Below are 16739 nucleotides of genomic sequence, written 5' to 3' on the forward strand. Positions count from 1 at the left end.
GATTCATCAGCTTTTGTACAATTAAGTGATAATGCCCAGGAAGCCGGTGTTTGGAGGATATATTGGCACTGGCTTCGAGGGAAATATCACTTTTATACAATGACTTACCAACATATTCAAATAATGATTGACATATTTTCATTAAAAATATACATTTAGATTAATTTATTCATAAAGACCTCACCACTTATCTGAGAGGTACCAAAACCTCTTGTTGTGTTTTATTCCACAGCACTTTCCACAGGATCAGACCATGAGGAGTTGTCCCCCCTAAAGTTCCAAAACTTCAAAGAAAATAACCATAACATGATTTGTCATCTGTCTCTTAAAGGTCAGTGTCTCTATCTTGAAATCCCTACAATATTATCATTCTGAAAATCATCAATGTACAGTACGGGCTAAAGAACCAGCAACCCTACAACATTTTTTAATCGTGGGAGATTAATGTAGGCATTTCAATCCAATTTCAGGACCTTTTGCTCTGCCGTGAGCACATGGTAGACGTGCACGCTGCACACGCTAGACTGGAGGACTATCAGGGGAAATTGCAGACAGTGCAAGTTGGGTAAGACAGGATCAAATGTAAGTAAGATGTTATAACAATAAGTAGGCCTAAAACAGCTGTAGAGGGAAAATAACAGCAGAGATTAGGTTATACCTAAGTCAATAACACTTTATTTTACTACCAATTCTCACAGTCTCATGTAAGAATTACAGTTTACATACACCTTAGCCAAATAGATTTAAACCAGGTTTTACACAATTCCTGACATTTAATCCTAGTAAACATTCCTTGTTTTAGATCAGTTTGTATCACCACTTTATTTTAAGAATGTGAAATGTCAGAATAATAGTAGAATGATTCATTTAAGCTTTTATTTCTTATTTCTTTCATCACATTCCCAGTGGGTCAGAAGTTAACATACACTCAATTCGTATTTGTAGCATTGCCTTTAAATCATTTAACTTAGGTCATCCACAAGCTTCCCACAATAAATTGGGTGAATTTTGGCCCATTCCTCCTGACAGAGCTGGTGTAACAGTCAGGTTTGTAGGCCTCCTTGCTCGCACAAATATTTTCAGTTCTGCCCACAAATTTTCTATGGGATTGAGGTCAGGGTTTTGTGATGGCCACTCCAATACCTTGACTTTGTTGTCCTTAAACCATTTTTCACAACTTTGGAAGTATGCTTGGGGTCATTGTCCATTTGGAAGACCCATTTGTGACCAACTGACTGATGTCTTGAGTTGTTGCTTCAATATATCCACATCATTTTTCTTCCTCACGATGCTATCTATTTTGTGAAGTGCACCAGTCCCTCCTGCAGCAAAGCACCCCCACAACATGAGGCTGCCACCCCCGTGCTTCACGGTTGGGATGGTGTGCTTTGGCTTGCAAGCCTCCCCCTTTTCCTCCAAACATAACGATGGTCATTATGGCCAAACAGTTCTATTTTTTTTTTCTTCAGACCAGAGGACATTTCTCCAAAAAGTATGATCTTTGTCCCCATGTGCAGTTGCAAACCGTAGTCTGGCTTTTTTATGGTTTGGAGTAGTGGCTTCTTCCTTGCTGAGTGGCCTTTCAGGTTATGTCGATATAGGACTAGTTTTACTGTGGATATAGATACTTTTGTACCTGCTTCCTCCAGCATCTTCACAGGGTCCTTTGATGTTGTTCTGGGATTGATTTGCGCTTTTTGCACCGAAGTACGTTCATCAATAGGAACTAGAACGCATCTTCTTCATGAGCGGTATGACGGCTGCGTTGTCCCACTACTGTTTGTACAGATGAACGTGGTACCTTCAGGCATTTGGAAATTGCTCCCAAGGATGAACCAGACTTGTGGAGGTCTACAATTTTTCTGATTTCTTTTGATTTTCCCATGATGTCAAGCAAAGAGGCACTGAGTTTAAAGGTAGGCCTTGAAATACACCCACAGGTACACCTCCAATTGACTCAAATTAGGTCAATTTGCATATCAGAAGCTTCAAATGTCATGAAATCATTTTCGGGAATTTTCCAAACTGTTTAAAGGCACAGTCAACTGCGTGTATACAAACTTCTGACCAATTGGAATTGTGATACAGTGAATTATAAGTGAAATAATCTGTCTGGAAACAGTTGTTGGAAAAAATTACTTGTGTCATGCACAAAGTAGATGTCCTAACCAACTTGCAAAAACTGTAGTTTGTTAACAAGACATTTGTGGAGTGGTTGAAAAATGAGTTTTAATGTCTCCAACCTAAGTGTATGTAAACCTCTGACTTCAACCGTAATGTTCATCAATATTTCACAAATGTCAGATTTCGAAGTGGTTCCAAACGTCAAATTTCTAAGTGTTTAAGGTGAAGTTCATGCATTAACTCCGATTTTTTAAAGGTTAGGGTTAAGTTCATGCATTATCTTCAAATTCTTAAGGTTAGGCATTACCTCCAAATGTTTAAGGTAAGGGTTAAGTTTTGGGATAGGCTTAAAACATAAAAAATATCAAATATCAAAATATCAAAAACAACTTCCTATCACTGGATTCAAACTTGCAACCTTTGTAGTCAGAGGCAGATACTTTCGCCCATCCACTATTCCCAACACCCAACACCGAAACCTACTTGAACATAACACTGTTGCCCTTAGTGGCCGGTTTCAACGTCATCTCCAGAGTTCCTCAGACATGGATGGATGTCGAATACTGACTTGTAATCACAGGTGACCTGGCTGTTATTTTTAAAGGTCCATAATAACCCATTTATAAGGTATTTACAAACAGTTTGCTTGCCATTTATTTGTCATTACTCCCACATTTGCAAATGTTAGTAGGTTATTCACACCTGTATATTTCCTTAAACACATCTGTGTTGTGTGCTTATTATTTGACCATGTACTGCAGGAATGTTTACCAATGTTTTTGTGATAAATTACACAAGTCATTGAAAAAATTTCAGAAGTATAAATAGCACTCACTTTGGATTAGAGACTGCAAAATACTTGACTAATTATTGGTAAATGGTTTAAAAATGTGGGAGTAATGATTAACACAGACAATTTATAAATGGTTTATTATGGACCCTTAAAATAAAAGTCACCTGACCCAGCATTCAGACACAACATGTGATGCAATTTCCGGTTGAAGGACAAATGTTTGTTTGAACTGTTCACGTCCTCTCTGATTAAAAGCTTATGTCGATAACAATCTGCACCTCTTTTAATCTACAGTAGGGTAATGTGGGGTAACATTACAAGTGCAATGGCCCTCTACCATGCTTTCCCTGGCTAGCAATGTCCAATCAGAGCTTTTTAATTTTCCTTCTGATATACAGTGGCTTGCGAAAGTATTAACCCCCGTGTCATTTTTCCTATTTTGTTGCCTTACAACCTGGAATTAAAATATATATATATTTTTTTTTTTGGGGGGGGGGGGATTTACACAACATGCCTACCACTTTGAAGATGCAAAATATTTATTTTATTGTGAAACAAACAAGAAATAAGACAAAAAAAACTGAAACTTGAGCTAGCATGACTATTCAACCCCCCAAAGTCAATCACTTGTAGAGCCACCTTTTGCAGCAATTACAGCTGCAAGTCTCTTGGGGTATGTGTCTATAAGCTTGGCACCTCTAGCCACTGGGATTTTTGCTCATTCTTCAAGGCAAAACTGCTCCAGCTCCTTTAAGTTGGATAGGTTCCTCTGGTGTACAGCAATCTTTTGTTATACCACAGATTCTCAATTGGATTGAGATCTGGGCTTTGACTAGGCCATTCTGAGACTTTTAAATGTTTCCCCTTAGTGTTGCTTTAGCAGTATGCTTAGGGTCACTGTCCTGCTGGAAGGTGAACCTCCATCCCAGTCTCAAATCTCTGGAAGACTGAAACAGCCATCCATCATTCCTTCAATTCTGACCAGTTTCTCAGTCCCTGCTGATGAAAAACATCCCCACAGCATGATGCTGCCACCACCAGGGGATGGTGTTCTCGGGGTCATGAGAGGTGTTGGGTTTGCGCCAGACATAGCGTTTTCCTTGATGGCCAGAAATATACATATTTGTTTCATCTGACCAGAGTGCCTTCTTACATATGTTTGGAGAGTTTCCCACATGCCTTTTGGCTAACACCAAACGAGTTTGCTTATTTTTTTCTATAAGCAATGGCTTTTTTCCGGACACTCTTCCGTAAAAGCCCAGCTCTGTGGAGTGTACGGCTTAACGTGGTCCTATGGACAGATACTCCAATCTCCGCTGTGGAGCTTTGCAGCTCCTTCAAGGTTATCTTTGGTCTCTTTGTTGCCTCTCTGATTAACGCCCTCCTTGCCTGGTCCATGAGTTTTGGTGGGTGGCCCTCTTGGCAGGTTTGTTGTGGTGCCATATTCTTTCAATTTTTTAATAATGGATTTAATGGTGCTCTGTGGGATGTTCAAAGTTTCTGATATCTTTTAATAACCCAACCCTGATCTGTACTTCTCCACAACTTTGTCCCTGACCTGTTTGGAGAGCTCCTTGGTCTTCATGGTGCCGCTTGCTTGGTGGTGCCCTTGCTTAGAGGTGTTGCAGACTCTGTGGCCTTTCAGAACAGGTGTATATATACTGAGGTCATGTGACAGATCATGTGACACAGATTGCACACAGGTGGACTTTATTTAACTAATAATGTGACTTAAGGTAATTGGTTGCACCAGATTTTATTTAGGGGCTTCGTAGCAAAGGGGGTGAAGAGATATGCACGCACCAATTTTCCGTTTTTAATTTTTTGAAACAAGTTATTTTTTTCATTTCACTTCACCAATTTGGACTAGTTTCCATTACATGAAATCCAAATAAAAATCCATTTAAATTACAGGTTGTAAAAACCACTAGGCAGGTAGCCTAGTGGTTAGAGCATTGGACTAGTAACTGAAAGGTTGCAAGTTCAAATCCCTGAGCTGACAAGGTACAAATCTGTCGTTCTGCCCCTGAACAGGCAGTTAACGCACTGTTCCTAGGCTGTCATTGAAAATAAGAATTTGTTCTTAACTGACTTGCCTAGTTAAATTAAAAATTAAAATTAAACAGTTTGTAATGCAACAAAACAGGAGAAATGCCAAGGGGGATGAATATTTTTGCAAGGAATTGTATATAGAAATGTGACTGTTTTATTGGTTGTTGTCAGGTGTCAACATTCATGAATGTACCTTGTGTCTTTTTAACAGATCAGCTCAAATCTAACACCATATTCTCTGTCTGTCTGCCTACCTGTGCCTGTCTGCCTGTCTTTCTGTCTGACTTACTTTGGTGTAATGAGAACAACTCAAAAGTTCACGGAACTATGTCTTTACTTAACCAAGCAGCCACAAGTTCTCTCCATGTCATACAGAGACAAGAGGACTGAGCATGGGGGAATTATTTACAGTTAGGCAGTTTCCTCAGACACCCTCAGACATAATGTCCTCTTAACTGTACAGCTCATTATACGTGTTCCAGGCTGCACCAGAAGATGGACGACCTGCATCTCAGGCATCTCAGACAGTTTGTCACAATCTGTGTAGTCTCTTTCTCGTCCCCTGCTGCCCCTCCTTGTAATGCCCTCGTCTACCTCTGTTCTTTGAGTTTATTTGTGAAATTCTATGATAGAAAGATTGGGAACAGTACATGTTCAACATAAAATGTAGCGTTGCTGACAATCCATTAGGTCAAGGGTGGTTCTGGCTTTTTATACAGTGAACAGAGTATATTGACAGAAAGCCAAAGGAAGAGCCTGCAATCTAAGGGTGGAGTGTATCCAGTCATACTGTTGTGTCAACTGAGAGTCTAGTGAGAGTCCTTCATTTGAAAATGTAACAAGGATACCCTGTCTTACAACTTCATCAGTCCACATTTACAAAAACCGAGGTCAATAGTTGTGGCGGAAAGTTTCTGGATCTCCCTTCCCATTGATAACACCTGAAGACAGAGTGGGGGGAAATGAATGTAGTCGATGATGAAAAAGGATTCATTTTGTACTGTGGCAGGAGGTTTATTGAGGTGTCCTGTCTGAGTGAATGTTTTAATAAAAGCCCCTCCCCTCAGTACCATTGATGTTCATTGCATCAAGCTTTAATTTAGATAATTACAATGTCATTTTAAATGTTTTTAAGAGGATTTATGCCCCTTTTTTCAGCAATTCAGTAGTTAAGCCATTACTTGTTCTCTTGAATTCATCCACCTGAATGGGTAGAGGGGACACATTGGTTAGAGTAATGTATTTTCTCTGTTGTGTCATCGAAAGCATTGTACAATATATACATTGTGTTGAATCAGTCTACGTATGTCTACGTATGACTGTTTTTTGTGTTTACCCTTTGTGTCAAGTAATCAAATTTAATCAAATTATAAATGCCTGCATCATAAAGAAATAATGCCCTTCATGTAGAAAAGTTAATATGTCACGTTGCAAATGTAATCATAATTGATCACAAACAATATTTTTCATCCACTAATATTTTCCACCAAAAGCCCAAAATTTGACCATGCTCTTGAGTCCACCACGGGTGCATAAATCAGACCAATCACACAGCCTACCTTAATTCCAACCCAGCGGGAAGTTGCTTTGACCTCCTCTGGTCTTATAAAAGATCCAATGTCACTGACTCTTTCTCGCTCTGGGAGAAAATGAGTTTGGGTGCAGTAATTTCTTGAAAGTTGACACGTTTATTGTGTTGTGATCTGCAGGACCTGAGTGATGAAATGACACAGGGTGGTAAAGTGCTGATCTGCAGACACTTCTCTTGCTTGTTAAGACCGCGCCACACTAAAATCTCCAACTCGACCAACGTCTGAGAGGTACCAAGACTATCATGACCTTTTGTTATGTTTTATTCCACAGCAAAACCTCTGGCACTTTCGACAGGATCAGACCATGAGGAGTTGTCCCCTCTAAAGTTCCACAACTTCAAAGAAAATAACCATAACATGATTTGTCATCTGTCTCTTAAAGGTCAGTGTCTCTATCTTGAAATCCCTACAATATTATCAGTCTGAAAATTATCAATGTACAGTACAGAGAACCATGCAACCCAGCAACCCTACATCGTTTTTTATTATGGGAGACTAGATTATGTTTCAAAGTGCTTCAAATGTTGGTATTTCAAACCAATTTTAGGACCTTTTGCTATCAGGAGAAATTGTGGACAGTGCAACGTGGGAAAGACAGGATCAAATATAAGTAACATATTATCGCAAGAAGTTGTCCTAAAACAGCTGTAGAGGGAAAATCATGTTTTTGATACCTAGCCTAGGCCTAGCAGAGATTAGGCTATACCTAAATGAGTAACACTTTCTTTTAAGGGTCCATAATACACCATTTATAAGGCACTCTATAAGGCAAATAAACAAACCATGTATTAATCATTACTCCCACATCTGTAAATGTTCATAGGTTATTCACATATACACTATAGTTAAAAAGGTTGGGGTCACTTAGAAATGCCCTGGTTTTCCATGAAAACATATATGAAGTGAGTTGCAAAATGAATAGGAAATATAGTCAAGACGTTGACAAGGTTATAAATAATGATATTTAATTTAAATAATAATTGGGTCCTTCAAACTTTGCTTCGTCAAATAATTCTCCATTTGCAGCAATTACAGCCTTGCAGATCTTTGGCATTCTAGTTGTCAATTTCTTGAGGTAATCTAAATAGATTTCACCCCATGCTTCCTGAAGCACCTCCCACAAGTTGGATTGGGTTGATGGGCACTTCTTAGGTAAAGCTGCTCCCACAACAGCTCAATAGGGTTGAGGTCCAGTGACTGTGCTGGCCACTCCATTATAGACAGAATACTAGCTGACTGCTACTTCCCTAAATAGTTCCTGCATAATTTGGAGCTGTGCTTTGGGTCATTGTAGGAGGAAATTGGCTCCAATAAAGTGCCGACCACAGGGTATGGCAAGGCGTTGCAAAATGGAGTGATAGCCTTCCTTCAAGATCCCTTTTACCCTCCCACTTTACCACCACCAAAGCGCCCCCAGACCCTCACATTGCCTCCACCATGCTTGATAGATGGCGTTGAGCACTCCTTCAGCATCTTTTCATTTTTTCTATGTCTCACGAATGTTCTTCTTTGTGATCGAAACACCTCAAACTTAGATTAGTCTGTCCATAACACTTTTTTCCAATCTTTCTCTGTCCAATGTCTGTGCTCTTTTGCCCATCTTAATATTTTATTTTTATTGGCATGTCTGAGATATAGCTTTTTCTTTGCAACTCAGCCTAAAAGGCCAGAATCCCGGAGTCGCCTCTTCACTGTTGACGTTGAGACTGGTGTTTTGTGGGTACTATTTAATGAAGCTGCCAGTTGAAGACTTGTGAGGCATCTGTTTCTCAAACTAGGCACTCTAATGTATTTGTCCTCTTGCTCAGTTATGCACCGGGGCCTCCCACTCTTTCTATTCTGGTTAGAGCCAGTTTGCACTGTTCTGTGAAGGGAGTAGTACACAGCTTTGTACGAGATCTTCAGTTTATTGGTAATTTCTCGAATGGAATAGCCTTAATTTCTCAGAACAATAATTGACTGACGAGTTTCAAAAGAAAGGTCTTTGTTTCTGGCCATTTTGAGCATGTATTCAAACCCACAAATGCTGGTACTCCAGATACTCAACTAGTCCAAAGAATGACAGTTACATTGCTTCTTTAATCAGGACAACAGTTTTCAGTTGTGCTAATATGATTGCAAAAGTGTTTTCTAATGATCAATTAGCCTTTTAAAATTATCAACTTGGATTAGCTAACACAATGTGCCATTGGAACACAGGAGTGATGGTTGCTGATAATGGGCCATTGTATTCCTATGTAGATATCCAATTAAAAATCAGCCATTTCCATTTACAATAGTCATTTACAACATTACCAATGTTTACACTGTATTTCTGATCAATATGATGTCATTTTAATGGACATAAAATGTGCTTTTCTTTAAAAAACAAGGACATTTATAAGCAAACCCAAACTTTTGAACAGTAGTGTATATTTCCTTAAACATCCTTTTGTGTTTTTATTGTTTTACCAGGTATTGCAGGAATGTCTACCAAAGGTATGCCCATCTTTTTGTGAGAAATTACACTAGTCACTAAAGACATTTATAAAGTATTCATAAACAATAAATATCTCTCACATTAGATTAGAGACTGCAAAAAATACTTGACTAGTGATTAGGAAATGGTTTACAAATTAATAATAAATGTTGAACACACAATAGATTAATGAACAAAAAAATGTTTCTTACAGACCTGGGGTCAGCCCAGGTAGCCTAGTGGTTAAGAGTGTTGGTCCAGTAACCGAAAGGTCTCTGGTTCAAATCCCCATGTTGGCAAGGTGGAGAAATCTGACATTTGATCATTGGGACATCCCACCTCTGATGTTGACAATTTACATGAGTAAGGGCAGGGGTTAGACTTTAGGGTAGGGACACCCCAATGATTCTGTATAGCACTAACTGTTATGTCACCTGACCTAGTATTCAGACAAACTTTGATGCAGTTTTTGGTTGAGGAACAAGTGTTTGCTTAAACTGTTAATGACCTCTCTAATTAAGCTAATTTTACGTCCCAGCTTTTATTTTCTCAAAAATGTTAATGAGTCCTTAGGCTACATAGTCTGGTTACGCATTACTTTATTATTTTACCATCTTATGTTTTTATTTTTTAGCTATATCTATTCTTTTATTTTTTAGCTAGGCCTCTAGTTCCTGCATCTTGATCTACCTGCCTACTGTGAGCCCGAGAAACACCTGTCCTCCCTCAACACCAAGCGAAGCCCCATGTATCAAATGAAACATCACAGATGGCCTACAAGTATTTAAAATCAGTGGGGTAAAGTACTTAAGTAAAACTACATAAAGTACTATGTAAGTTGTTTTTGGGGGTATCTGTACTTTACTTCACTGTTTATATTTTTGACAACTTTTACTTCACAACATTCCTAAAGAAAATACTGTACTTTTTAATCCATACATTTTCCCTGACACCCTGCCACGTCCTGACCGTATAAAGCCTGTATTTTCTATGGTAGAGGAGGTCAGGGCGTGACTGAGGGGTTGTTCTAGTTTATATTTTCTATGTGGGGTTCTAGGTTTTCTATGTTGGTGATTTGTATGATTCCCAATTAGAGGCAGCTGGTTATCGTTGTCTCTAATTGGGGATCATACTTAAGTAGCATTTTTTCCACCTGTGGGTTATGGGATATTGTTTATGTTTAGTTGCCTGTTCGCACTGCATTATTGTCACGGTTTGTTTATTCTTTATTTGTTTTGTATTTGCTTAAGTTTCACTTTATTCATTAAAAGTATGTGGAACTCAAAGTACGCTGTGCCTTGGTCCAATCATTATTACGAACAATGTGACACACCCAGAAGTCCAATTCACACACTGGCAGTATTAAGAGAACATCCCTGGTCATCCTTACTTCCTCTGATCTGGCGGACTCACTAAATATATATTCTTAGTTTGTAAATTATGTCTGAGCGTTAGAGTGTGCCCTGGGCTATGCACAAACAAAAAGTTTTAGTTTGCTTAATATAAGCAATTTTAAATGATTTATACCTTTACTTTTCATACTAAAGTATATTTAAAATAAAATACTTCTAGACTTTTACTCAAGTACTATTTTACTGTTTGACCTTTACTTAAGTCATTTTCTATTAATATGGCTGCAATCCCGATACCGGGATCAATATGACAACTACCAGTGAAAATAGAGGGCGCCAAATTCAAACCACAGAAATCTCATAATTACAATTCCTAAAACATACATTTGTCTTATATCATTTAAAAGCCATTCTCATTGTTAATCCCACCAAAGTGTCAAATTTCAAATATGCTTTTCAGCGAAAGCACTACAAACGATTATGTTAGGTCTCCACCAAACCACAGCCATTTTCGAGCAAAATATAGCATTCACAAAAAGCAGAAATAAAATTAATCACAAACCTTGAATTATCTTCATCAGATGACACGCATAGGACTTCATGTTACACAATACATGCATGTTTTGTTTGATAAAGTTCATATTTATATAAAAAAATCTGAGTTTACATTGGCGCGTTAGATTCTTTAGTTCCAATAACATCAAGTGATTTTGCATAGCCACATCATTCAACAGAAATACTCATCATAAATGTAGATGATAATACAAGTTATACACATGGAATTATAGATATACCTCTCCTTAATGCAACTGCTGTGTCAGATTTTTAAAAAACTTTACGGAAAAAGAAACGCATGCAATAATCTGAGACGGCGTTCAAAAGTAAAAACACCACAGCCGCAAAGATGGCGTCAACATAAACAAGAAATTACATGATAAATATTCCCTTACCTTTGATGATCTACATTAGAAAGCATTCCAGGTCCACAATAAATGTTTGTTTTGTTCGAAAATGTCCGTTATTTATGTCCAAATACCTTCTTTTGTTAGCGCGTTTGGTATACATATCCAAACACTAATTCTGGTCAGCGTTATATCGGACAAAAACTTCAAAAAGTGATATTATCGGTCAAAGAAACATTTCAAACTGAGTACAGAATCAATCATTAGGATGTTTGTAACATATAGCTTCAATAAAGTATTCCTTCTTGTCTTCGTGAGCAATGGAACGCAAGTGACTACCATGAGGAAAAAGTGCAATCACAAAATGGCTGCTTGATGGACATCTGATATAATCTGCTCTCATTCACTCCCACAACAACATAGAAGCCTCATTGTAATTTCTATTGATGGTTGACATCTAGTGGAACCCCTAGGCAGTGCAACATCATTCATATCTCAAGGGGATTTCATTGAGGACTCTGGTGGATACATACAAGCTCAGATTTGTTGTACTCACAGACATCATTCAAACAGTTTTAGAAATGTCAGAGTGTTTTCTATCCAATACTAATGATATGCAAATATTAGCAACTAGGACTGAGGAGCAGGCCGTTTTATATGGGCACCTTTCATCCAAGCTACTCAACACTGCCCCTGCAGCCATAAAAAGTTAAAGGCATCTTTACTTTTACTCAAGTATGACAATCAGGTACTTTTTCCACGACTGCTCAGAATAGAAACTTGTTTTAATCGTTAGTCCACTTTGCTTGTTGTAATGAAATAGTATAGAATAGTATAGAATACAGTATATACATATGAGATGAGTAATGCAAGATACTGTATGTAAACATTATTAAGTGGCTAAGATACCGTAGAATAGTATAGAATACAGTATATGCATATGAGATTAGTAATGCCAGATATGTAAACATTATTAAAGTGACTAGTGTGCCATTCCTTAAACATGAAAAGCTGAAATGACTTGAGTCAATAAGTAAGTATTCAACCCCTTCGTTATGGCAAGCCTGAATAAGTTCAAGACTAAACATTTGCGTAAGTCACAAAAGTGGCATGGACTCTGTGTGCAATAATAGTGTAACATGATTTTTGAACCACAAAGACCATGGAAGTTTTCAAATGGCTTGCAATGATGGGTACAAATAAGAAAAACAGGCATTGAATATCCCTTTGAGTATGGTGAAGTTATTAATTACACTTTGAATTGTGTATCAATACACCCAGTCACTAAAACGATACAGGTGTCCTTCCCAACTCAGTTGCCGGAGAGGAAGGAAACGGCTTAGAGATTTCACCATGAGGCCAATGGTGACTTTAAAACAGTTACAGCGTTTAATGGCTGTGATAGGAGAAAACTGAGGATGGATCAACAACATTGTAGTTACTCCACAATACCAATCAGAGGAGGAAGAGGAGGACAATCCTCCTCAGTGATTTTCATAAAAATAAAAATGGTAAAACATTTAAAAAGTTACCCTTTTTTAGCTAAAACTATACTAAATATAATCACATATCACCAGGTTGGAGGACAACCTCCAACCTATCAGAGCTCTTGCAACATGAACTGACATGCAGTGGTGTAAAGTACTAAGGCAAAAATACTTTACTACTTAAGTAGGTTTGGGGTATCTGTACTTTGCTATTTCTATTTTTGCCAACTTTTACTTCACTAAATGCCTAAAGACAATCATGTATTTTTTACTCCATACATTTTCCCTGACACCCAAAAGTCCTCGTTACATTTTGACAGGAAAATGGTCCAATTCACACACTTATCAAGAGAACATCCCTGATCATCCGTACTGCCTCTGACTCACTGTTGACTCACTGTTGAGTGGCGGACTCACTGTAGTTTTGTGCCTCTGCTATCCATCAATAAAAAAATGAGAGCATTTGCCGTCTGGTTTGCTTAATATACGGAATTTGAAATTATTTATACTTTTACTTTTGATAGTTAAGTACATTTTAGCAATTCCATTTACTTTTGATACTTAAGTATATTTAAACCTAATACTTTTACTCAAGTAGTATTTTACTGTGTGACTTTCACTTTTACTTGCGTCATTTTCTATTAAGGTATCTTTACTTTACTCAAGTATGACAATTAGGTATGAAAATCCACCACTGCTGACATGCTGTCCACCCAATCAAAGGATAGGAGAATAAATCAAAATCAAAATAAATCAAATCAAATGTTATTGGTCACATACACATGGTTAGCAGTTGTTAATGCCAGTGTAGCGAAATGCTTGTGAATTCTCTTGGATTCAAGAACACAAGCATCTTAATCTTGTGCTGAAAGCATACAGCTAGATAGCTCCGACAGTGCAGTAATATCTAACAAGTAATATCTAACAAATTACACAACATATACCCAATACCCAGTAAACATTAAGTGACTAAGATATCGTAGAATAGTATAGAATACAGTATATACATGTGAGATGAGTAATGAGTAATGCAAGATATGTAAACATTATTAAGTGGATAAGATACCGTAGAATATTATAGAATACAGTATACATATGAGATGAGTAATGCCAGATATGTAAACCTTATTAAAGTGACTAGTGTTCCATTCCTTAAAGTGGCCAGTGATTTCTAGTATATGCCTATCTGCAGCAGCCTCATAAGAGAACCCTTTGAAGAACCCTTTCCACAGAGGGTTCTACATGGAACTCTTAAACGTTATACCTGGAACCAAAAAGGGTTCAACCTGGAACAAAAAAGGGTTCTACCTGGAACCAAAAAGGGTTCTCCTATGGGGACACCCAAAGAACCCTTTTGGAATCCTTTTTTCTAAGCATATAGTGGTGGCTGCATCATGTTATGCTTGTAATAGTTAAGGACTGAATAGTTTTTAAAGGATGAAAAAGAAAGGGATAAGCACAGGCAAAATCCAAGTGTAAAACCTGGATTAGTCTGCTTTCCACCAGACACTGGAAGATTCATTCACCTTTCAGCAGTACAATAGCCTAAAACACAAGGCCAAATCTACACTGGAGTTGCTTACCTAGAAGACAGTGAATGTCCCTGAGTGGCTGAGTTAAAGTTTTGACTTTAAAAATCTACTTGAAAATCTATGGCAAAACGTGAAACTGATTATCTAGCAATGATCAACAACCAATTTGATAGAGCTTGAATATTGTTTTCAAATGTTGCACAATCCAGGTGGAGAAAGCTCTTAGGGACTTACCCAGAAAAACACACAGCAAAGATGCTTCTTCAAACTATTGACTCAGGGGTGTGAATACTTATGTAAATGAGATATATTTCATTTTCAATAAATGTTGTAAAATGTCCCAAAGAAATTCAGGCTGTAACACAACAAAATGTGAAATAAGTCAAGGGGTATGAATACTTTCTGAAGGCACTGTTTTACTTGACAAAGCAACTAAGGCATTTGAACTTCTTTAAATAATGTGGGCTTATTGTCGAAAATAACCCCTTCCTGTGTGCCTTGGCATATGCTAGAGAACGCCCTGTCCCACAGAATCAAAATCCATGATCTGCAGTTGAGCAAAAATCTTCAGTGTAACATTGTCACGTTCGTGATGAGAGACGAACCAAGGCGCAGCGTAATTTGAGTTCCAAATTTTGTTTCACGGTGAAACTTCCAACAAAACAATAAAACACACAACGAAATGTGACTTACAAGCACATACACAAACAATATCCCACAAAGCAGCTGGGAGAAAGGGCTTCCTAAATATGATCCCCAATTAGAGGCAACGATTACCAGCTGCCTCTAATTGGGAACCATACAAACCAGCCACATAGAAAATAAATGACTAGAACACCCACCTAGTCACGCTCTGACCGAGGGCTCTCTATGTTCAGGGCCTGACAAACATATTATATTATAACCAATACTTTGATTGTCTGAGCTCTATTTTAACAAACCTAACGCAATGGTAAATCTAAGTGCTGGCGGCAGCGCTATAGTTTCGGAAGGGGAGGGGTCAGAAATTTTGTTTGCTATTTTCACAACCATAAATGTGGGTGCAGTTCTTGGCGGTGACGCGAAAGGCCTGGGATTTGAATAATAAACAAGTTGTGGGTATGTCGAGGCTTGGCCCTTCACTGGCCGATCAGAATGTGCTCCATGGCTAAATATGTGGTTGTATCAAGTTGTGTATTTACTGTCGTTCATGTATTGCGTTGTCATCAACTCCAATTTGAATGTTAGTCTGTTATAGCTAGTTCGTTACATAGCCTGCCCCATATTTGAAAAATATGTTGAACATGTTTGGAGTCCACATTGTTTCAGTTGCATTGCTTCAATGTGGAAATACATTTTTAAACATAGGCTATAGCATTCACAATGATATAGGGGCTACTGTAAATTGCAGTCTGTGGAAATGCCAAACAGAATCAATGAGCAAGGCACCATAATTGCTCCTAGTGGGCATATAATACAGACAAGGCAACATAGAGTTTGGAGGGGTTTACACACATCCAAACTTTTCACAGGAGCTGGATAAAGATCCAATATAAAGAGAAAGGGGAATGTCTACTCACCATGGGCCCGACTCCACAAGGGGGCAAAAGTGGGCTTAGCCCCATCAGTTGAAACTTGTGCCCCTCAGTTTTTGTTTTATACCCCCTAGATAAAAATAGCAAAAAAGTTCAAATGATTGAGTGACAGGTTGGTGAAGAAAATATGTATTCCGCTGCGCTTTGTTGGCAAAACGGACAGAGGGTGCCGCAGTTTGTGTAGGGGGGCTATGGAAAGCCATTTGGGTGGTTAGGTATGACTCCTTTGGGTTTCTGTAAAATTTGTGAATTAAACACTTCTCATCCTTGGTAGGCTTGGTGAATAAAGTGATACACCTCCACCTGTAATATTTGATTTTGATTTACAAGGGCGGGGTCAAGTTTACCGTTGAAGCTGCTTCACTTAACTCTGCCTCATGCACCACCACTAAAGAGTTTAGTTAGCTTCTTAGCTAGCTATAAAAAGCATTCGTGCTATTAGCCTATTTTGCTACCTCAAACCAGCTAATCTGCCACTGCCGCGATGGATATCAGCAATTGGCTTCGCTAAAGTACCCAAACAAAGCTAAAGGAAAAGGAGATTGATGAGCAGCAGCAGCATCAAATCACAAAGGACACCTCCAAGCTCAGCAGTGATGATTCTGCCGAGCTCCAGCTAGCTTGGTGTGCAGAGCCTACCCACCCTTCCACAAGCGCTGCCAGGATAATGGCTCCACAGCCCCCTCCACCTCCGACTGTTCGTGACATTTACATTACATTTACATTTAAGTCATTTAGCAGACGCTCTTATCCAGAGCGACTTACAAATTGGACAATCTTAGAACAGAGGAGCCAGCCAAGGTTAGCCTAGAATTCTACCCTAAATGTTAATTTGTACAAAAACATTAATTTAATAGCAAATGGTTCATACGA

At 38.4% G+C, this 16739-nt stretch overlaps 1 long non-coding RNA gene across 1 annotated transcript in view; it reads right to left on the reverse strand.

Annotated features, from left to right (window-relative positions):
- The window catches only part of LOC118391455 (uncharacterized), a 28451-nt gene extending 16842 nt beyond the window's left edge, over positions 1-11609 (reverse strand). The window contains exon 1 of the long non-coding RNA XR_004827144.2: positions 11322-11609. This is a non-coding gene — a long non-coding RNA (uncharacterized LOC118391455). The remainder of the gene's footprint in view (positions 1-11321) is intronic.
- Between the last annotated feature and the right edge of the window lie 5130 nt (positions 11610-16739).

The sequence above is a fragment of the Oncorhynchus keta genome, chromosome 1, assembly GCF_023373465.1.
Source record: "Oncorhynchus keta strain PuntledgeMale-10-30-2019 chromosome 1, Oket_V2, whole genome shotgun sequence".
Lineage (NCBI taxonomy): Eukaryota > Metazoa > Chordata > Actinopteri > Salmoniformes > Salmonidae > Oncorhynchus > Oncorhynchus keta.